Below are 24245 nucleotides of genomic sequence, written 5' to 3' on the forward strand. Positions count from 1 at the left end.
TCTTTCTGTGTAGGTCCAAGTTTCACCCAGCTATGCTACTTGGTAGTGACACATCTTGCGAAAAATACTCTCGTATTTCGTTTTGCACCTCAGTGTTGCCCAATACCGCTCTTCAATAAAGTGGAGTACACGTCTTGCATCTGACAGTATCAAAACCTTCCAATCGTTAGTGGAGAAGTATACCGTACTTCATTCAAGAGGGCATGGTCAGGTGACTCGTCACCACCCGTTTAGGAAGTTAACAATGTAGACTGGGTCCCAAATAAATAACATCTTACCCAAAGCATTTCGCACTGTATCAATATCAACAATGACAGTTTGATAAGAATGTTTAATTTCCATGATGTGAGAGAGAATCATTTCAAACGCCGTCGTTGTTGTTAAGCAGTTATAATGCCAGACAGCGAGTGAACGTGCTTGAGTTACAAGATACTGTCAGCCGCTCAACTGCATAACTCTTCACTAAAAATTGGAAGCGAAAAATCTATAATCGTGATTGTGCCGCGACTGCAACCGGATAAAGGTTTGAACTTCTGCCGCCATTTCGTGACTGTGGATAAAGCCTGCTCACAAAATTGCAGGTTAAAATTGAATCAGCAGCCAGAACAATGGAAAAAATCTCGATACAAGGTGCACTGGTGTTTTATCAATCATCTGTAAAATGATGTCCTCTGTTGTTGGCTTTCCAATGCATAATCCTCAGATATTACATAAGAAAGGCCAGAACTTTTATGTTTCACCACTGGATAACTGCAAACACGAGTGACATGAAAAGCGACGAAGATTGCGTTGCATGAAGGTGATATTTTCATAAGACAATTCCCCATGCCACGAGGCCTCTGTCAAAACGGCAAAACTGCATGATTTCCTTCAACATAAAAATTAGGCTCAGCTGGAAAAAATTAGCATCAAATGAGAGAGTGACGGTTGTTGTCAAAGTGCACTTTTGCTGAGTGCGACAAGATCTGCTTTTTAAGCGGAATGAAAAAGACCGTAAACTCTTGCAGCAAATACAAAGCAATGTTTGGAGATCATGTTTAGCAGAAGTGTGAGCTTTTTGTTGTAAAAACGTTTGCTTCTTTTTTAACGTATTTATCAAATTATCTTCTTAGCATCATCAAGCGGGACGTAAATTTCATTTTTTTGCCGAACAGGTAATCATAACACATATACATTATAATGATGAAAACTGGTTATTGTCGGAAGCAGTGCATTAAATTATGCGATAGGAGAGTTGAACAGCGTCGCGCGTCGATGAATCACAGCGTACCAGCATGACGCTCCGATGGAAGTATGCAGGTTCAGGGAGTATCTGGAGAACGGTATCTACCGCTGACGTAGTGGGTGCTATGGAACTGGGAAGTGGGTAAATGAGGGGTTAATGCAGTTGCCGGTGTGGACGTCTTCGGACACCTGTGAATCATGGTCACAGATTGTAAGGGTATTTTGAACAGTAATTCAAGAATGTGCATTATGAGTATCGAGTGTTGGAACCTCTTGTAAAGGGGGATGGAAGGGTACACGTCCTCGTCCATTACAACCGTCTTTGTGCCAGGCCGGAACTCACACCCTGACACCGTTGCCTTACAACTGTATCTTTGACAGAAGGGAAAGGTCGGGGCTAGAGTCACGAACCAGTACACAGTTTTAATCCGACAGTTCCTATTCCTCTCATATCAGGATGTTACGAAACGCCAGAACACGAGAAAAACTCATTTCATATCTTCAGAAAGCATGGGCTATCCTGAAAGTCTTCCGTCTATGTAAATGTGTCGACGATGTTGAACACCTGTTAGACATCATTGCTTGACGTACACTCGGGAAAAACCTTCAAAAGCGAATTTACAACGCGCTACTAACACCACTTCTCTATTGGTATACACATTTGATGAAGACGTGAGTATGCTTACACTCTATAGGCAAAAACTGACCAAGATCGGCAATAACATACTCTCAGTGATGCTATGGCCAGTCGCCCTGTATCGCTCACACGGAGAAATCAGCGTTAATGGCAAACAATTTGTAACCTCTGACCTCTCCTCTCTATATACTAATCTTACGCTTGAGCGTAACATGCCATGTGTCAGATATTTCTCGGTCTCATTTACCAACACCCAATACGAATAATACGATCAGTATAACACAGTTTTTAGTTTACTCTGTTTTGAAGGCCTAGTACACTGAAATATACAGTGAGCTTATGTTGACGCATATAGTACACCAGTGACCTTTCTCATTCATTGTTCAATAGCTATTTTGTGCTAGGATATATAGTTTTTAATTATATCAACCTGCACAGACGTCTTACTGCAGAAGTGGCATGAAATTTTCTTGGAATAAGTAACTACCATTGGCTCTCTTCTTGTGACGTCACTGGGACTGTAATCAACTGTGGTGGTAGCTGTTAGATGTGCATCTCAGGAAGTATGCCGAGCTATGCCGAGCAAGAACTGTTGCTGCACTCGCTGCAAATCTTTTTTTTTTATTTTATTGTTGTTGTTGTGCTCCTCAGTCCTGAGACTGATTTGATGCAGCTCTACATGCTACTCTATCCTGTGCAAGTTTCTTCATCTCCCAGTACCTACTGCAACCTACATCCTTCTGAATCTGCTTAGTGTATTCATCTCTTGGTCTCCCTCTACGATTTTTACCGTCCACGCTGCACTCCAATGCTAAATTTGTGATCCCTTGATGCCTCAAAACATGTCCTACCAACCGATCCCTTCTTCTAGTCAAGTTGTGCCACAAACTTCTCTTCTCCCCAATCCTATTCAATACCTCCTCATTAGTTACGTGATCTACCCACCTTATCTTCAGCATTCTTCTGTAGCACCACATTTCGAAAGCTTCTATTCTCTTCTTGTCCAAACTGGTTATCGTCCACGTTTCACTTCCATACATGGCTATACTCCATACAAATACTTTGAGAAACGACTTCCTGACACTTAAATCTATACTCGATGTTAACAAATTTCTCTTCTTCAGAAACGCTTTTCTTGCCATTGCCAGTCTACATTTTATATCCTCTCTACTTTGACCATCATCAGTTATTTTGCTCCCCAAATAGCAAAACTCCTTTACTACTTTAAGTGTCTCATTTCCTAATCTAATCCCCTCAGCATCACCCGATTTAATTTGACTACATTCCATTATCCTCGTTTTGCTTTTGTTGATGTTCATCTTATATCCTCCTTTCAAGACACTGTCCATTCCGTTCAACTGCTCTTCCAAGTCCTTTGCTGTCTCTGACAGAATTACAATGTCATCGGCGAACCTCAAAGTTTTTACTTCTTCTCCATGAATTTTAATACCTACTCCGAATTTTTCTTTTGTTTCCTTTACTGCTTGCTCAATATACAGATTGAATAACATCGGGGAGAGGCTACAACCCTGTCTCACTCCTTTCCCAACCACTGCTTCCCTTTCATGCCCCTCGTCTCTTATAACTGCCATCTGGTTTCTGTACAAATTGTAAATAGCCTTTCGCTCCCGGTATTTTACCCCTGCCACCTTCAGAATTTGAAAGAGAGTATTCCAGTTAACGTTGTCAAAAGCTTTCTCTAAGTCTACAAATGCTAGAAACGTAGGTTTGCCTTTTCTTAATCTTTCTTCTAAGATAAGTCGTAAGGCTAGTATTTCTAAGATAAGTCGTAAGGTTAGTATTTATTTTATAGCATATTAAATAATGTTACAATTAATTTTAACCTTACAGCTAGTAAGAGGAAAGATAGTCCAGCCACAAGGAAGGTAGCTTCCACAACCCTCATTCGACCAATACTTGAATAATGCTCATCAGTCTGAGATCAGTACCAGACAAGATGGATAATGTAAGTAGAGAAAATCTGAAGAACAGCAGCTTGATCCGTTGTAAGTTCATTTAGCAAGCGCGAAAGCGTCACGTAGATGCTCCAGTGGCAGACGCTGCAAGAGAGGGGTTCTGCACCAAAGTGTCGCTTACTGTTAAAATTCCGAGAGTATAAGCCTACTTCCTAGAAGAACTAATACATTGCTTTCTCTTACGTACATCTCGCGAAAAGACGGTGAAGGTAAAATTACACTGGTTCTAGATCACACAGAGGCTTATTAGCAATCGTTCTTCCCAGGAACCATCCGCAATTGGAACAAGAAAGGGAGGAAGGTCACAAAGTACATGAAATACATAAAGTATCCTACTCCATGCATGCAAGGTAGTTTCAGGAGTACAGAGGTAGATGTACACTACTGGCCATTCAAATTGCTACACCAAGAAGAACTGAATATGATAAACGAGTATTCATTGGACAAATATATTATACTAGAAATGACATGTGATTACATTTTCACGCAATTTGGGTGCATAGATCCTGCGAAATCAGTACCCAGAGCAACCACCTCTGGCCGTGATAACGGCCTTGATACCCCTGAGCATTGAGCCAAACAGAGCTTGGATGGCGTGTACAGGTACAGCTGCCCATGCAGCTTCAACACGATACCACAGTTCATCAAGGGTAGTGATTGGCGTATTGTGACGAGCCAGTTGCTCGGCCACCATTGACCAGACGTTTTCAATTGGTGAGAGATCTGGAGAATGTGCTGGCCAGGACAGCAGTAGAACATTTCCTGTATCCAGAAAGGCCCGTACAGGACCTGCAACATGCGGTCGTGCATTATCCTGCTGAAATGTAGGGTTTCGCAGGGATCGAATGAAGCGTAGAGCCACGGGTCGTAATACATCTGAAATGTAAAGTCCACTGTTCAAAGTGCCGTCAATGCGAACAAGAGGTGACCGATACGTGTAACCAATGGCACCCCATACCATCACGCTGGGTGATACGCCAGTATGGCGATGACGAATACACGCTTCCAATGTGTGTTCACCGCGATTTCGCCAAACACGGATGCGACCATCATCCGAAAAAATGACGTTTTGCCATTCGTGCATCCAGGTTCGTCGTTGAGTACACCATCGCAGGCGCTCCTCTCTGTGATGCAGCGTCAAGGGTAACCGCAGCCATGGCCTCCGAGCTGATGGTCCATGCTTCTGCAAACGTCGTCGAACTATTCGTGCAGATGGTTGTTGTCTTGCAAACGTCCCCATCTGTCGACTCAGGGATCCAGACGTGGCTGCACGATCCGTTACAGCCATGCGATAAGATGCCTGTCATCTCGACTGCTAGTGATACGAGGCCGTTGGGATCCAGCACGGCGTTCCGTATTACCCTCCTGAACCCACCGATTCCATATTCTGCTAACAGTCATTGGATCTCGACCAACGGGAGCAGCAATGTCGCGATACGATAAACCACAACCGCGATAGGCTACAATCCGACCTTTATCGAAGTCTGAAACGAGATGATACGCATTTCTCGTCCTTACTCGGGGCATCACAACAACGTTTCACCAGGCAACGCCGGTCAACTGCTGTTTGTGTATGAGAAATCGGCTGGAAATTTTCCTCATGTCAGCACGTTGTAGGTGTTGCCACCGGCGCCAAGCTTGTGTGAATGCTCTGAAAAGCTAATCATTTGCATATCACAGCATCTTCTTCCTGTCTGTTAATTCCGCGTCTGTAGCACGTCATCTTCGTGGTGTAGCAATTTTAATGGCCAGTAGTGTGGTTGTGGATGGAGACGTACGAGGGGCGTGCAGTAAGTAATGCAATACTTTCTTTTTTCTGAAAGCAGGATGGTTTTATTCAGGGTTCCAATACACCACATTACTCCCCACTCCTTCTGCTACAAAATCCTATTTTCAACATAATCTCCGTTCAATGCAACTACCTGCATGCACGCCTGGTAGCACTCAAACGATCGGAGCAAACGTCTTGCTCAATCCATAATCTCCCCATCATCCAAGTACTGCTCCTGCCCAGTACATCTTTCATTGGGACAAACCGATGGAAGTCTTTAGTTTGGCGGTGATGAAGCTAGCAGTCACACTCACGTTTGAGGACCCCCTCTGGTGGACGAGTGTGTCAACACTACTAAAAGAGACGTCCAGCTGAGCATCGAGGTGTCTGTGATCCGTCGATCATCTCGAATGAGACTGTCCGCACGTTCCAACACTGCAAGGGTCACAACTGTGTGCCACCGAACGGGATGCTGGAGATTGGACATGAACGCGAGGCCTTGTCGCGGTGATGACCGACGCCTTGCCCACCGACTCACCGTGCTTTCCCTTAATGTCAAGGCTCCGTAAACATTGTGCTTCAGCGATGCTCTGGTTTCCCACTAAAAGAAACTCAATGACAGCTCTCTGCTCGGAACGCACCGTCGTTACAGACGCCATTTTGAAAGCTACATAAATCGCCACCACCAGTCGGAACTTCATGAAACGACAGGGGCTGAAGTGGAAACATTCCACAATGTCCCACAACAAATTTCGCATTTTTCAACCAAAACCGGGAGAGAAAAAAAGTGTTGCATTACTCACTGAGCGCCCGTCGTAGATGCACTATACAGGAATCTAAATTTTTCTGATGTCGATCCCGCGGTTAGGATGAGCTGTACTGGCCGTACACTAACGCCAAATTAAACAGTTGGTTAAAATTAAAACGGTCAGTCTCATCTATATCTGAAAGTGGGAGAAAATGCTGTTAACGATTTACAACTCGGTGCTGATACTGTTAAAGGGTGTCATAATTTTAAGTACCTGGGAGTGACACTGTCGTCCAGTGACAGATGTATAGGCGATATAAATAATAAAATTGACCCAGGCAAGCGAGCCATAAAACAACTAAATGGTATCCTCTGGAACAAAAATATAACGCGCAGAACAAAACATACCATCTACCACACAATTATTGAAAGTATCACAAGATATGGTGCAGAGTTGTGGGAACTAACTCAGAGGCAGAAAGATCGCCTGCTGGTTGTCGAGGTGGACTTCTGGAGACGGAGTTGTGGATATTCCAGGTTTGATCATATTAGAAATGATAGGATCAGAGAGGTTATGAATGTCGAAAGCACAATCCTAGACTACATAGAAAGGAAGCGCCTACTCTGGTATGGTCACTTACAGTGAATGCCAGACACAAGATGGCCAAAACATGTATGGCAGTGGACTCCATATCAAAGAAGGAAGCGCGGTAGACCTCCGAGATGCTGGAAAGACGACGTCAGTGAAGCAATGGCGGCGAGAGGTCTTAATGAAGGAGACTGGAATGACCGTGAACGATGGAAACTGGGATGCAAGAGTCAGCGGTAGCCATTGAAACGTCGCTCATGTATTTATAGTCTCATCTAGCCTGACGTAACGAAAAAAGCTAGAAACTGTATTCTAGTAGTTCTGACATCTTCCTTCGTGTAAAGCGTCTTTCCTCAGTAACGACCCTATTCTGGCAGCGCGTTCTTTAACGACATACCCTCCCCTATGTAAACTCCTCTGTATCTGGTGGCCATTCTTCGTTTTAAAGAGGAGTTACGTAGTTTATTCGTTGAGTTTCTCAACGAATGGTCGCCTTTCAGTAAGACATATCGTCTGTAGTTTATCTTCTGCACTCCATATATGTGAAAACAGTTCTGTTACTCTCATGCAATGAAACCACCTCGCTAGACCGTACAAGATGAGGCCCTTCCCCCGGGGCTTTATCCGCAGGCATCAGAGACTGATGGTCAGTGAATAGAGTATCTGCTTGGTTGACTCACCATCGCGTATAGTTATGTCCTACGATCTTTACGTCTCAATGTAACCTTGCATTTTTGTTCCTTAATTTCTGACTCATTGTTATTATTTCGACTCTTACATCTAAAATATCTGCGCCATCAGATATTTCTCCTGCTCCTCGAACTGTTAATAATATTAAAACATAACGCTGGAATCTTAATCCTCCAGAAATTACTTGTTTTATGCTCCAACTTTATTATTCCTCTCCGGATCCATCTCAAATCCGGATCCATCTCAAATACGTATTCAATCATCAGAAACTGTGAAAGGTATAATTTATGGCCATGCAAGTACTAGCTGATGAAACAGAAAACATAGCCGTCTGATATAATCTGTTATGGAAAATTCTTCTCTTAATTTGTCCTTATTCGCGCCTTGTTCAAAGTGAATAACCCATATTGAGTATCGTTTCTGTGATAAATCTTACGTTCTATGCAACAGAGATACTGGGAAGATTAAAAAGATTTAGATGACGATCATGGAACATCTTATTTTTAATCTGAGGTTGGTGCTGTCATAGGATTACGTACGAAATGTTCTGTGCGTGCGGCTCCTTTGAGCGCTGTGTTGTCTTGCAGTACGTTCTGCACAGCCAACCACATCCTCTCTTCTGTGGAAGTTGTGGTCAGTGTATTCTCGTCACAACGCAGGCGACAATTACATAAATATCTTCTTTCCGAGTACTTAATATACATAAACACGCAATTCTCAACTTATCCCTGACAGCTTTTGTTATATAATTTGTTATGAGACGCTTACAAAGTACGTCCCTCGTTGTACCAACGTATTTATACTCGCTATTGGTAATTCACTGTTCCGAACTGCTGACCTAAATCTACGATTGTGATGACATCTATATTACACTGAGGTGACAAAAGTAACGGGATACTTCCTAATATCATATCGGACCTCGTTTTGCCTGGCCCAGTGTAGCGGCTCGACGTGCCATGAACTCAACAAGGCGTCGGAAGTCATCTGCAGAAATACTGAGCCCCGCTGCCTCTATAGCCGTCCATAATTGCGAAAGGGTTGCTGCTGTACGATTATCTGCACGAACTGACCTCTCGATTACGTCCTATAAATTTTCGAAGGGGTTCATGTCGGGTGGTCTGGGTGGCAAAATCATTTGCTCGAACTGTCCAGAATGTTCTTCAAACCAATCACGAACTACTGTGACTCGGTGACCTGGTACATTGTCACCCAAAAAAATTCTATTATTGTTTAGAAATACGGAATCCAAAAATGGGTGCAAATGCTATCCAAGTAGCCGAACATATCCATTTCCCTATGTCAACAGATGGGGACGTTTGCAAGACAACAACCATCTGCACGAACAGTTCGACGACGTTTACAGCATCATGGACTAAATCAGCTCGGAGACAATGGCTGCGGTTACCCTTGACGCTGCATCACAGACATTGGTTGCACGTCTCGGTCACCTCTTGATCGCACTGACGGCACTTTGAACAGTGGACGTTACATTTCAGATGTGTTATGACCCGTGGCTCTACCCTTCATTCGATCCCTCCGAAACCCTACATTTCAGCAGGATAATGCACGACCGCATGTTGCAAGGCCTCTACGGGCCTTTCTGGATACAGAAAATGTTCGACTGCTGCCCTGGCCAGCACATTCTCCAGATCTCTCACCTACTGAAAACGTCTGGTCAATGATGGCCGAGCAACTGGCTCGTCGCAATGCGCCAGTCACTACTCTTGATGAAGTGTGGTATCGTGTTGAAGCTGCATGGGCAACTGTACCTGTACACGCCATCCAAGCTCTGTTTGACTCAATGGCCAGGCATATCAAGGCCGTTATTACGGCCAGAGGTGGTTGTTCTGGGTACTGATTTCTCAGGATCTATGCACCCAAATTGCGTGAAAATGTAATCACATGTCAGTTCTAGTATAGTATATTTGTCCAATGAATACCCGTTTATCATCTGCATTTCTTCTTGGTGTAGCAATTTTAATGGCCAGTAGTGTAGTTATTCTGGGCACTTTCTTGACACTGCAAATCTCGGAATACTGAATTCACTAAGATTTTGAAAATGAAATGTCCCATACGTCTAGCGCCAAATACTATTCTATGTTCAAAGCCTATTAATTCCCGGCGTGCGGCCATAATGACTTTGGAAACCTTCCCACATGAATTACCTGAGAACAAATGACAAGTCCACCAACGCACTGCCCTTATATACCTTGTGTACTCGATACTACACCAGTCTGTATATGTGTATAGCGCTATCCCATGGGCATTGTCATCTCAGTGTAAGGTTTACTTAATTCATTTCCATAATGAAAGTTGACGGCTTTCTAGGTGCAACCGAACCACTTCACGTATCTGTGCACCCATTTCACTTATTGCGTGGCGTTGTGTTACCAGGGAGATTTGTTGACTTTCGTCATTAGTCTGTCTTCAAGTTATCCATTGCGTATGTACTCGTACACTACAGGTAATTCGTTAACTGAAAGTGCGCTTTTCAAACATGTCTGGATATTCATTTCGTGAGCAGGCGCTTATGATTTCCATGTACAGCCGTGCGAATGGTAAGGGGCACGTATCAGACGGCATTGCCAGAACGAGGACAACCAAATCATCCAACCTTTGCTGCTGTATATCATTATGTTCCCGGTACAGGATCCGTAGCACAACAGACTGTTGATCGATGAAGACCATGTGTTGCTCGTACGACTGACCAGGAAGAGCACGTTCTATGAGCTGTCGAAGACGAGCCATGCATCAGCGCTAGATAAGTGGCCCTGACATGAGGCGCATCGCTAAGTTCTGCATGGAGTATACTTTACGAGCAACTCATATATCTTAACATGTGCAGGACCTTACGCTACCGATCACATACCGCGTGAGAACGTTTGCCAATGATTTGTTGCATAAACTACCAGTCCGTTGTTTGTCTCGTCAGTTTTGCTTACGGTCGAGGCAACGTTTGGAAGAAATGGAGTAACAGATTTCCTCACCAAACACATGTGGGCGGATCACAGTCCTCATGCTACAGTGCAGGCTAGACAACAGCATCATTTTAAGATTTATGTGTGGTTTGAAATGGTAGGTGACTACCTGGTAGGGCCATGGGTTCTCTCAGCACGTCTTACAGATGCTGTCTATAGGTACATTATTGAGAACACGCCCCAAGACCTATTAGAACACATACCCCTGCAAATAAGAGGAAACGTTGTTTACGCGTGATGGAGCTCCAACACATTTCAGTCCTGGTGTTCGAGATGCACTGGCTGATATCTACCATTACCTGCATGTTCCCCCGACCTCAGTCCTTTGGATTATTATCTCTGGAGGCACCTTGAACGATTGGTCTACGCAGAAGACGTGTCATGGAAGCCTGCGACACTATCCGAAACTGCCAAAGAGTATTTGAAAGGGTGCGACAGTGCATGATTCGACGAGTGCATGTGTGTTTCAAAGCAAGAGGAGGACATTTCGAGCATTTATTAAGAGTTTATATTTTGATGAGCTGCACTCATCTAAACTGTTTACTTTCATAAATAACAATAAACGAAAGATTTTCGGACATATGTTTATAGGAACTTCATCTTGTTTTGGTGTAAGTAACCTGTCCCCAAAGGCAAGGTTTATGTAGGAGATATCTCAGCCTTTCAGTGGTTATGCTTTGACGGTCATTACAGATCAACTGTAACGTACTTCATGTGTACGATCATTATTGTATTTCAGAAACGTACATTTCTAGAGGCATCGATGGTTGGGTCGTAGGTGGCAAAGCACCATATAATGTATCTGTAAATTCGAGCTTACAGATTTACGTTGTTGTTTAAAAAACAGAAAATTAGTATTTTGTAATAACAACACCAATAATTTAGAATCTATCGATGAAAAAAATGAAATAGTACAGAAGATGACTACAGACGGTGTAAATGAGTTTACAAAGTGTCTGGGCAGCTTCCAGCGTTAGTATTGAAGGGAGGAGCTTCGGAAATACGACACAATAATTAGGTTAGGAATCGGTACGTAACACACCATCTTCAGAGGCAGTATTTCTATTTTAGTCCAACGTGTTTCGGAGGTATAGCTACATTCTAAACGACTAAATTTATTTATTTTTCCTTTTTGTGGTTTGGGGTGGTGGGGGGGGGGGGGATGGCGTTACATCTGTGTCAGATTATTACCTTCATTTGGTCACTGAATGTTCGCGTTCTACATCGCTGAAAAGCTTAAACATAAACAGTTACATTACTTGAAGTGGAAGGCGCAGAATGTGAACGTTCGGAGCCAAATTAAGGTATTACACTAATGTGGATGTAATTTCCACAAAACGGTAATGTTCACTGCCTGACGAAAAAGGGATGTACCCAGAAGAGGAAGAGGAAACGAAATGAAACTTAATGGGCTGAGAGGATAGGTGTCGTTATTACAAAATCCAGTCAAATTTACAAAGAACTTGGTAGCATGAGCCGTCTTATTCCTAGGTCGTTTGATCCTCTTTGGTCCAGATGCGTGCGCTGATTCCGTTGGCAAGGAAGTCGTAAAGCCTTTCTATCCTCTCCTGAGGCAATCTGCCCCCAAAACTGTTGTAACTGGTCCTTGATATCTCGAATACTCGCACTGGGACAGATGTCTGAGCTAGCCCCACACACGCTCTATCAGGGACAGACTTTGGGTCTTGCTAGCCAAGGAGTACCTCACCATCAAGCGAACAGATCATAGAGACACGTGCCATGTGTGCACCAGCATTGTCCTGTTGAAAAATGGCACCACAATACCGTCGCATGAGGACGTAGTATGTCCGTGACGCACTGTTACGGCGTCGGAGTTCCCTCAGTCACTATAGCAGTGACGTGGAGTTATTCGTGATGGCTCCTCTACCATGACGACACGCGTGACACAATATCACCTCTCCAAACCACTGGAAGAATGGGACTCCTCCCCAAATCAAGACCATACTCGTAGACGATGGTCGTCTGGGGTACTCATCGCTGGACACAATGCGACACCATTCACCAACAGTCCACACGCTACTCAGTCACTGCACCTCTCCAGGTGCAGCCGTATGTCTGGTGGCGTTAACGCCAGCCTATGCATGTGACTGTAATTGCAGGGTTCGGTTAATGCTCTCTGTCTAACGGTCCGGGACGACGCAGAATGTTGCTGGAAATCCACTAGTTGTTCTTGGAAGGCGGATGCAAACGTGAAGGTGTTACGACATGCTTGCTGCACACTATGGTGGCTCTCCCTTGTGGTGGCCAGGCGTGGTCGAGCGGAACCTTGCTGACGAGCACGCTGGCCCTCACGCTCCCATGCAGTCCAACATCAGGCCACCATCACATCGGAAAGCGCCACAAATCTGGAAACTCCCAAGTTCGCCGGCCAGGGTGGCCGAGCGGTTCTAGGTGCTACAGTCTGGAACCGCGAGACCGCTATGGTCGCAGGTTCGAATCCTGCCTCTGGCATGGACGTGTGTGATGTCCTCAGGTTAGTTAGGTTTAAGTAGTTCTAAGTTCTGATGACCTCAGATGTTAAGTCCCATAGTGCTCAGAGCCATTTGAACCATTTTTGAACCCCGCAGTTCAACCACTCGGCTAGATGGAAAACCAAAATGAGGCTCCTTTCAAACTATGTTAGATGCTGATAATGTTGTTTCACATAGGTACGCGACATCGCCGCGTCATTCACAGTAATCACTCAACATCTGACTCTCTTCATGACACTTATAAACCTTAGATGTACCTTATCAGCCCTGTAACAACTCTAAACTTGTAACGTCCCCTTAGAAAAATTATGAATTACTGTGCTGGTAAATTTCTACGTTATTTGATACAAAGACAGCTGAGTAAAACTGAACGTACTCAGACAGTTCTCTCTTTACTTATTCTGATCATCACTAAACTGACACATAATATTTTTTTAGCGCAACGCAATCTGACTTTCAATAATCCCTACAAAAGAATGGCCCTGACTAACAATAACCTATACTTTTCATGAATCACTTACCTAACAAAAAAAAATCTTCGTTACTCGAACTACTGCAATACAGCGAGCGCCAATACTGCCAGCTAAATAAAAAATTCTAACTACTGAAGCCATCAACTACTGATAGGCAGAGTTAGCAAATGAAAGATTTTTATAGAGAACAAACAATGTATTTACCTCAATAGCAGCTCATTTTAGTTTCGTCAGTATGTACTGTACTTCCTCGATTCACCGCCAGTTGGCCCAATTGAAGGAAGGTAATGTTGACTTCGGTGCATGTGTTGACATGCGACTCATTGCTCTACAGTACTAGCATCAAGCACATCAGTACGTAGCATCAACAGGTTAGTGTTCATCACGAACGTGGTTTTGCAGTCATTGCAATGTTTACAAATGCGGAGTTGGCAGATGCCCATTTCATGTATGGATTAGCACGGGGAAATAGCCGTGGCGCGGTACGTTTGTATCGAGACAGATTTCCAGAACGAAGGTGTCCCGACAGGAAGACGTTCGAAGCAATTGATCGGCGTCTTAGGGAGCACGGAACATTCCAGCCTATGACCCGCGACTGCGGAAGACCTAGAACTACGAGGACACCTGCAATGGACGAGGCAATTCTTCGTGCCGTTGACGATAACCCTAATGTCAGCGTCAGAGAAGTTGCTGCTGTACAAGGTAACGTTGACCACGTCACTGTATGGAGAGTGCTACGGGAGAACGAGTTGTTTCCGTACCATGTACAGCGTGTGCAGGCACTATCAGCAGCTGATTGGCCTCCACGGGTACACTTCTGCGAATGGTTCATCCAACAATGTGTCAATCCTCATTTCAGTGCAAATGTTCTCTTTACGGATGAGGCTTCATTCCAACGTGATCAAATTGTAAATTTTCACAATCAACATGTGTAGGCTGACGAGAATCCACACGCAATTGTGCAATCACGTGATCAACACAGATTTTCTGTGAACGTTTGGGCAGGCATTGTTCGTGATGTCTTGATTGGGCCCCATGTTCTTCCACCTACGCTCAATGGAGCACGTTCTCATGATTTCATACGGGATACTCTACCTGTGCTGCTAGAACATGTGCCTTTACAAGTACGACACAACATGTGGTTCATGCACGATGGAGCTCCTGCACATTTCAGTCGAAGTGTTTGTACGCTTCTCAACAACAGATTCGGTGCCCGATGGATTGGTAGAGGCGGACCAATTCTATGGCCACGCTCTCCTGACCTCAACCCTCTTGACTTTCATTTATGGGGGCATTTGAAAGCTCTTGTCTACGCAACCCCGGTACCAAATGTAGAGACTCTTCGTGCTCGTATTGTGGACGGCTGTGATACAATACGCCATTCTCCAGGGCTGCATCAGCGCATCAGGGATTCCATGCGGCGGAGGGTGGATGCATGTATCCTCGCTAACGGAGGACATTTTGAACATTTCCTGTAACAAAGTGTTTGAAGTCACGCTGGTACGTTCTGTTGCTGTGTGTTTCCATTCCATGATTAATGTGATTTGAAGAGAAGCAATAAAATGAGCTCTAACATGCAAAGTAAGCGTTTCCGGACACATGTCCACATAACATATTTTCTTTATTTGTGTGTGACGTATGTTTCCTGAAAGTTTGGCCGCATCTTTTTGTAACACCATATATATATATATATATATATATATATATATATATATATATATATACTGCTGGCCACCGTAAATGCAACACCCTGAAGGAAGCATCCGAATCAAGTGAAATTTACACCATGGGTTTGCAGCGATGAGATATGCAACTGATTAGAATTTCAGCGCAGACGCACATCACGCGCGCCTGTGGCGCCACCTCACAGCGCCATTTAAGGCTTGGCGATTTCGACGAGTGTACGTTCGGCACGTGTGTTTACCTTGTGGTTGTTTCACAAGACGATCAGTTATGCCTCGTAGACAACAGCGAACATCGTTTGATCAAATATCCGAGTTCGACAGAGGAAGGATAGTGGCTTACCGAGATTGTGGATTATCATACAGAGAAATCGCTAGTTGTGTTGGACGAAACCAAACAACTGTAATGCGGATATGTGACCGTTGGATGCAGGAGGGTACGACGGACCGACGTGGTCGATCGCATTTACCTCGGTGCACCACTGCACGTGCTGATAGGCAAATTGTGCGCATGGCAGTGACGGATCGCTCAGTGATATCCCGAACCATAGCACAGCACATTGCGTCTGTAACGCATCACCCAGTGTCTGCGCGTACCATTCGACGCCGTTTACAGCAGAGTGGTCTGTCCGCAAGACGTCCATTGCTTCGTCTACCATTGACGCAGAACCACAGACGTCTCCGTCGTCAATGGTGTGATGACAGACGGATGTGGACGGCAGAATGGAATGACGTTGTCTTTACTGACGAGGCACGCTTCTGTCTGCAGCACCATGATGGTCGGATTCGAGTGTGGAGATACCGTGGAGAGAGGATGCTGGACAGCTGCATTATGCACCGCCACACTGGTCTTGCACCGGGTATTATGGTATGGGGCGGTATTGGATATTACTCTCGCACGCCTCTAGTACGCATTGCCGGTACTTTAAATAGCCGGCGCTACATATCCGAGGTGCTGGAGCCAGTTGTCCTTCCTTACCTTCAGGGCTCGGCCACAGCCATATTTCAACAGGATAATGCGCGACCACACGTGGCACGCATTGTCCAAAGGTTCTTCGTCAATAACCAGATTGAAGTGCTTCCCTGGCCGGCTCGCTCTCCGGATCTTTCGCCGATAGAAAACATGTGGTCCATGGTTGCTCAACGAGTGACCCAGATTACATCCCCAGCTGCCACACCAGATGATCTTTGGCAGCGTGTGGAAGCTGCTTGGGCTGCTGTACCCCAGGAACACATTCAACGTCTCTTTGACTCAATGCCGAGACGTGTGGCAGCGGTGATCTCCAACAATGGCGGCTACTCTGGCTACTGATTCTGGCAGGAACCACATGTCACAGACGTCTGTAAACGTAATCATTTGATACTTGGTCAACATGTTATCTACAAAATAAATTTTGTTGTGCTACCTCTTGTCTTTCTTGGTGTTGCATTTACGGTGGCCAGCAGTATATATATATATATATATATATATATATATATATATATATATATATAATTTTGTGACATCTAATTAAACAAATTTCCTTTTTCTGACGGGCACACGTCCAGAGTGTCTGCTCAAAACTCTGCCCTCTCGCTCACCACATCCACCACTGCTGGCGGCTCACCTCCAAATGCACAACGCTACGCGCTGTTCACGTCCAACTGCCCAACACTGCACAAGCAAGTATTCCAACAATGCGTCCAACCAGCCACAGACTGCACACAGCATACTCAGCTATTTTCATACAGAGCGCTACGTGGCGTTACCAACAACAAAAAACCTAAACAGCTTACTTACAAGCTCAATCGACGGTAATGGACCGTGGTTGCCGTCGAGGGCAGTTGAAGCTACATTGACATCCGAAAATGTCTTCTGGGTGCATCACTCTTTTTGTGAGGCATTGTAGTTCTCGTAAATAGATTTGTATCTTCACAACACATTGCACTAAAAGTGTTTACAAAATCACTTGCAGTGACTGCAACAAACTGTATGTTGGTCAGAAAGGCAGGGAAATGACAACGACGCTGACTAAACACAAACGCAGCTGGAGATTACAGTAGTCAGACTCCACCTTTGCGAACATGTCCTGAAGGAAGGACACATTTACCAAATTCACACGGAAGTGTTACATGTAGCCAATAAACGAAGAAAGCTAAGCCTAGTAGAAGCACTTGAGGTAAATAGACATTTAGCTCAAAATCCCCAGATGGCTCTAAATTATCAACTACAGCTAAGCACATCCCCACTTTTAAGCTTGACATGATGCTAGCAATCAGCCACATACCCACAAACCGCCACAATAAGACGTACTGCTAAACAAAACGTAACAGAATTTCCTATTCCATACCAGACAAGCTTCAACAATATGACTTGCAATACTTCAATCTTGTATATTTTAACCATGTACTAAGCTGAATATTGCCCATTGCGTAAAAAAGTTATTTACATTGTAAAACATGTTTGTTTCTTTGCATATGTTACTGTAACCTGTAATAATATAATATTATGTATTCTAATTATTGTGTATAATAGACCCCCATTGCCTAAAGTTTACTTTACTTTGCTAAGCCGGCCGGTGTGGCCGAGCGTTTCTAGGCGCTTCAGTCTGGAACCGCGCGACCGCAACGGTCGCAGGTTCGAATCCTGCCTCGGGCATGGATGTGTGTGATGTCCTTAGGTTAGTTAGGTTTAAGTAGTTCTAAGTTCTAGGGGACTGATGACCTCAGATGTTAAGTCCCGTAGTGCTCAGAGCCATTTGAACCATTTTTACTTTGCTAAAAAATATATTTGTTGCACAACATAAATGTCGAGTACTCAGTTTAACAACATCTGATAAAAAAATCATTTAACCTGCAATATTGTGTAGTTTGACCATTTATTGTGTTTAGCATTGGCCGTTGTGCTAAGTATAATTTGAGCATTAAGAAACAAGTGTGATGCACAACACTCTGTGCAAGTGGTTGCATCCTCGCCTGTCATGTTTGGTTACCTACGAACCAGTGTCCACTCCAGACGCTGGTCAGTTGTTTCCTAAGATGGCTTAATAAACCGAAAACTTCTTCAAAATAAACAAAAATGTGTAGTGAAAAGACAGTGTACTTATTATTCAACCTTAAATGTGGAATTGCATAGTAAGAAGTAACAGAAGAATCCATAAAGAAGTGTGTTACTAACAAAAAAACAGTAACCTGGAAATGACAGTCACAGACAGCTTTAGACCAATTGTTTGGTGGTAACAGGAGAATAATTCTGCAAGAGATGGAAATCTGTGTACGTGCACACAAATATCCGCAAAAATTACTAAATGAGCAAATCGATCTGAAATACAAGCAATACACAGCGAACTGTATTAAATGATTCTCCAGGACAACGGGCATATGCGTAAAAACAAATAATACTAAATAATACTAGAGAATCACAGATTACATTGCAGCCGGGGACAAGGAAAAACACGGGCTCTGCAATGAACTTGTAACGTCACACTAGTCGGCTTGTCCGCCACAGCGGCCCCCGTGTGGCCGAGCGGTTCTAGGCGCTTCAGTCTGGAACCGCGAGATCGCTACGGTCGCAGGTTCGAACCCTGCCTCGGGCATGGATGTGTGTGATGTCCTTAGGTTAGTTAGGTTTAAGTAGTTCTAAGTTCTAGGGGACTGATGACCTCAGATGTTAACTTCATAGTGCTTAGAGCCATTTGAACCATTTATTGTCCGTCACACTTCGCGAACGCTCGGCTCCATACAGGGTCCACGGGAAATCAATAAGTAATTGAAAAGTAACCACTAAAGGCCTTAAGTTCTTTGTGTCCTATCGAGAGCCTGCGCACATTTAAACACGCAGTCAAGATTATTATGAAACTCGTCTGAGATATCTGCTCGCTTCCCACCACAAACGGCTGCCGGCACTTGTAGGATCTGCAGTGTCGCGTACTGTGACGTACGTGCCACGGCCTGTCTTTCTCGTGAGCCTCGGTTACAGCATTCGAACAAATAATACTGTAGCCACATGGCATCGCTGGAAACCCTATCAACTAGAAGATTGCAAGACATACCTCTGAAAATGAAGAAAACGTATAGAACATAAATAACAAGAAAGAAATTTTTAATTCCATTTATAATTGTATACAAACGAATACATATGACTCACCACAACCTATACCAAAATCCGACTACGAAAATAGTTTACAATAACAGTATCCAGTGATGCCATATGGACTTGCGAAGATCAATATCTACATAAAAGCAATAACAAACGGAAATGCCTGTAACAAAAAAAAAAAAAAAAAAAAAAAAAAAAAAACTCTGGATTATCTCTAAATTCAGCTGTCAAGCATTTGTAAAGAAGATAATGTGACAACTAAGTAAAGTAATAAGTCACATAAGGTGATAATCAACCGTTACTGCTACTATAACACCAACGCAACGTAACTAACAAGCACACGGACATTGACGGAACCGCCGATGTCGCATGGATGTTAAAACCTACAGACGTGTTTGAAAATGTTTAATAAGGAAATGCATTTAACAATATTAATAAGTGATGGTACTGATCCCCCATGGTACACAAAACGGGTTAGATCGTTGTTGCAGAAGCAACGAAAAAAGCATGCCAAATTTAAAAGAACGCAAAATGCCCAAGATTAGCAAAGTTTTACAGAAGTTCGAAATATGGGGCGTACTTCAATGCGAGATGCTTTTAATAATTTCCACAACGAAATTCTGTCTCGAAATCTGGCAGAAAACCGAAAGAGATTCTGGTCATACATAAAGCACACCAGTGGCAAGGCGCAATCAATACCTTCACTGCGCAATAACAACGGTGAAGTCACTGATGACAGTGCCATTAAAAGCGTAGTTATAAAACAAGGTTTTCCGAAACTCCTTCACCAAAGAAGACGAAGTAAATATTCCTGAATTCCAGTCAAGAACAACTGCCAAGATGAGAAACATAGAAATAGATATCCTCGGAGTAATGAAGCAGTTTAAATCACTTCATAAAGGCAAGGCCTCCGGTCCAGATTGTATACCAGTCAGGTTCCTCTCAGAGTATGCTGATAAAATAGCTCCATATTTAGTAGTTATATACAACCACTCGCTCACAGAAATATCCGTACCTAAAGATTGGAAAATTGCTCAAGTTATACCAATACCCAAAAAGGGAAGTAGGAGTAATCCGCTGAATTACAGGCCTATATCACTAACATCGATTTGCAGTAGGGTTTTGGAACATATACTGTATTCAAACATTATGAAGTACCTCGAAGAAAACGATTTATTGACTCATAGTCAGCATGGTTTCAGAAAATATCGTTCTTGTGAAAGACAACTAGCTCTTTATACTCATGAAGTAATGAGTGCTGTCGACAGGGGATGTCAAATTGATTCCATATTTTTAGATTTCCAGAAGGCTTTCGACACCGTTCCTCACAAGCGTCTTCTAACCAAACTGCGTGCGTATGGAGTATCGCCTCAGTTGTGCGACTGGATTCGTGATTTCCTGTCACAAAGGTCACAGTTCGTAGTAATAGACGTGAAGACATCGAGTAAAACAGAAGTAATACCCGGCGTTCCCCAAGGAAGTGTTATAAGCCTTCTATTGCTCCTGATCTATATTTCTGGAACCGCACGACCGCTACGGTCGCAGGTTCGAATCCTCCCTCGGGCATGGACATGTATGATGTCCTTAGGTTAGTTAGCCCATAGTGCTCAGAGCCATTTGAAACATTTTTGGTCTATATTAACGACATAGGAGACAATCTGAGTAGCCGTCTTAGATTGTTTGCAGATGATGCTGTCATTTACTGTCTTGTAAAGTCATCAGATGATCAAAACGACTGCAAAATGATTTAGATAAGATATCTGTATGGTTCGAAGAGTGTCAATTGACCCTGAATAAGGAAAAGTGTGAAGTTATTCACATGAGTACTAAAACAAATCAGCTAAATTTCGATTACGCATTAAGTCACACACATCTGAACGCTGTAAATACAACTAAATACTTAGGGATTACAATTACAAATAACCTAAATTGGAACGATCACATAGATAATATTGTGGGTAGAGTAAACCAAAGACTGCGATTCATTGGCAGAACACTTAGAAGGTGCAACAGGTCTACTAAAGAGACTGCTTACACCACGCTTGTCCGCCCTATTCTTGAGTATTTCTGTGCGGTGTGGGATCCGCATCAGGTGGGACTGACGGATAACATCGAAAATGTACAAAGAAGGACAGCTCGTTTTGTATTACCGAGAAATAGTGGAGAGAGTGCCACAGACATGATACGTGAATTGGAGTGGCGATAATTAAAACAAAGGCGTTTTTCGTTGCGACGGGATCTTCTCGTGAAATTTCAATCACCACTTTTCTCCTTCGATTGCAAAAACATTCTGTTGCCACCCACCTACATAGGGAGAAATGATCACCACGATAAAATAAGAGAAATTAAGTGCTCGTTTTCCCCGTGTGCCATTCGAGAGTGGAACGGTAGAGAGACAGCTTGAAGGTGGTACAATTATACATAATATTAGAAATAATGTATCTACATTATATTCAATTCAGTTACAGATAACCCGATGATGGCAGTTCAGTCGAAATAGGCCTATTGTAAAATAAAAGTAATCCTACTCAGCAGCATACTTGGAATCATACAGTGGGAATAATTGCTATGTTATCATTCAGTTACCGCAGACATAAAATGGAGACTGCATTTTTGCGAGTTTCAGCAGAGAGGCATATTAGCAATTAACGACTCGTTGAGAGTGATGTCATTAGACACAGAGTACAAGTTCAATCTAGTGAAGAATGGGACGGAAATCGGTCGTGTCCCTTGCAGAGGAACCCACCGAGCATTCGTCTTAAGCGATTTTGGGAGAATGACGGACATTCTAGATCTGGGTGACCGGACGGGGAACTGAACCGTACATCTCTCGAATACGAGTCCCGTGTCTTAACCAGTGCGCCTGCGCCACTTCTCCTGGTTCCAGGTTTCGAATTCAGGCGAGTGGATAATGTGTGGTCCCGTACGGTAGGCAACAGGTCTGATATCACATGGAAACGTTATTCGCTATCGCGATCTTTCAAACGTAGGGAAAGTTGCACTCTGGTGCTACACGAGTGCGGCTCGTCTTGCGTGGCGGTGAGGTCCACGTGCCTCGAGAGCGTTGCTCCGTACGTGAGCGCCTTATGCTGCCGTCAGCGTCTGTCGTCAACTCGTATCACGTCCGACGCTGCTGGTAGCTCAGATGGTCGACGCTGCGGAGTCAGGCTTCGAGGGCACCATTCCGAGTTTTGCAAACGGTCGCTTTATGGCGCTGTGAGATGTCATCTTCGTGATGTTTTAAATCTTGTGATCTGTTATTGTTCAAACAATGGCAGCTCAGAAATGGATGGAGTGGTTTGCGTCCAGTGAGAGTTTACAGAGTGTTGCATAAAAATAGAAATTTAGACTAAACTCTACCGTTGGGCAACTAGTTACTGAGTCAAGAACAATGCCTCGGATCAATTCTTTCATTTTCTGCTGCTTACCTTCAGGAAGGGTTGTTTACAATTGCTGTGCAGAGCTTCATCGCCGTCGTGGTTCTGCCAGTGGTGAACTTTTTATGAAGGTCGTCCGAAATTTATTGTTCCAAAACCACTGATACTGTGTGCACCGTAACTGAAGACTATCCAGTGGCGCTGCTAGATAGTTTGGCACCCGTTTCAGAGTTTTAACTTGCCACCGGTCCCCATCACCACCAAACCCACGAAAACGTAGAATTATTTTTTGTGGGGAAGCAACTGTTTTATACAAGTGTGTGACAAAGCACATTGATGGTCAGTATCGTATTTAAATGGCACGCATATTATCAAAATGGTAGAAATAAATCCTCCTCCCACCGCCCCGTGACCAAAAACTACACACGGCTACTATAAATGACACATTCGTTTTTGAAGCTCTGTATTTTCCAAAGTATTACATGGCAATATAACTGACGTATGAATAGAGCAGTATACTCACGAAGTCTGCATTTTGCGCTCTAAAAATGTTCTGTGAGTGCCCATGTGGTCACACGACACACATCCAAGAGGTAGCCAAGCTCGTTCCATACCTTATGAAGCAACATCTTAGTAAGTGGATATAATAGCACCACTGTATGCGTTCTCTGAGCTGTTCCAGTGTTCTCGGCAGTGGGGACACGTAAACATGGTCCATAACGTACCCTAAAGGAAGAAGTCACAACGCATCAGGTCAGGTGATCTGGAGAGCCAAGAGAACAGACGCATATCATCTACACTACTATGGTCAATCCAGCGATGCGAAAGTTTCTCGTTTAAGTAGCGAGGAACATCGATCTTGGAAGACGACATTCTCGGAACCTGCAGTCAGTTGTGGAAAAAACCACAACTACAACATTGCCATCACAGTCCTCTCACGGAGAAAAAACGGCACATACAGCTTTGTCTGTGACACTGCGAGAATACGTTGACATTCAACGAATCTCGTTCATACTCCATAATTTCATTACCCCATACTCTTTTAAAGTGTCGTTTAATCTTTCCACGTAAATGGGAAGTTGCTTCCTTCTTGAATACCAGCTTTGGGGCTAAATGTTCATTCTCAAGTGCTTCCTGTATTGTGATGCAAAATTGCAGACGCCGGCAGTACCCTTCCAGGTTTAATTGATAGACGACCTACAGACGGTACGATCTGAAATATAACCGCCTTCGCAAAATCTTCCACATGGTTTGCTAAGGTATTCCAAGATCGTCACCTCGCGCGGACCGTTGATTTTTTCGGACTGCGTACGAATTATTTTTCTCACCCTCTCCCCAGCTGTATCTAACTCACTGGATCGGCCGATTCTTTTATGTTTACAGATACTACCAGTGTCCCTAAATTGTCAATACTAACGTACAACGCTCTGTTTACATGGCAGTTCGTTCCCGCGATTTCTTCTGAACGGACGCTGCAGTATTGCAACAAACATCACGCGTAATCGACCACACAAAACTCCATCCTTGCTT

Source organism: Schistocerca nitens, chromosome 1 (assembly GCF_023898315.1).
Source record: "Schistocerca nitens isolate TAMUIC-IGC-003100 chromosome 1, iqSchNite1.1, whole genome shotgun sequence".
Lineage (NCBI taxonomy): Eukaryota > Metazoa > Arthropoda > Insecta > Orthoptera > Acrididae > Schistocerca > Schistocerca nitens.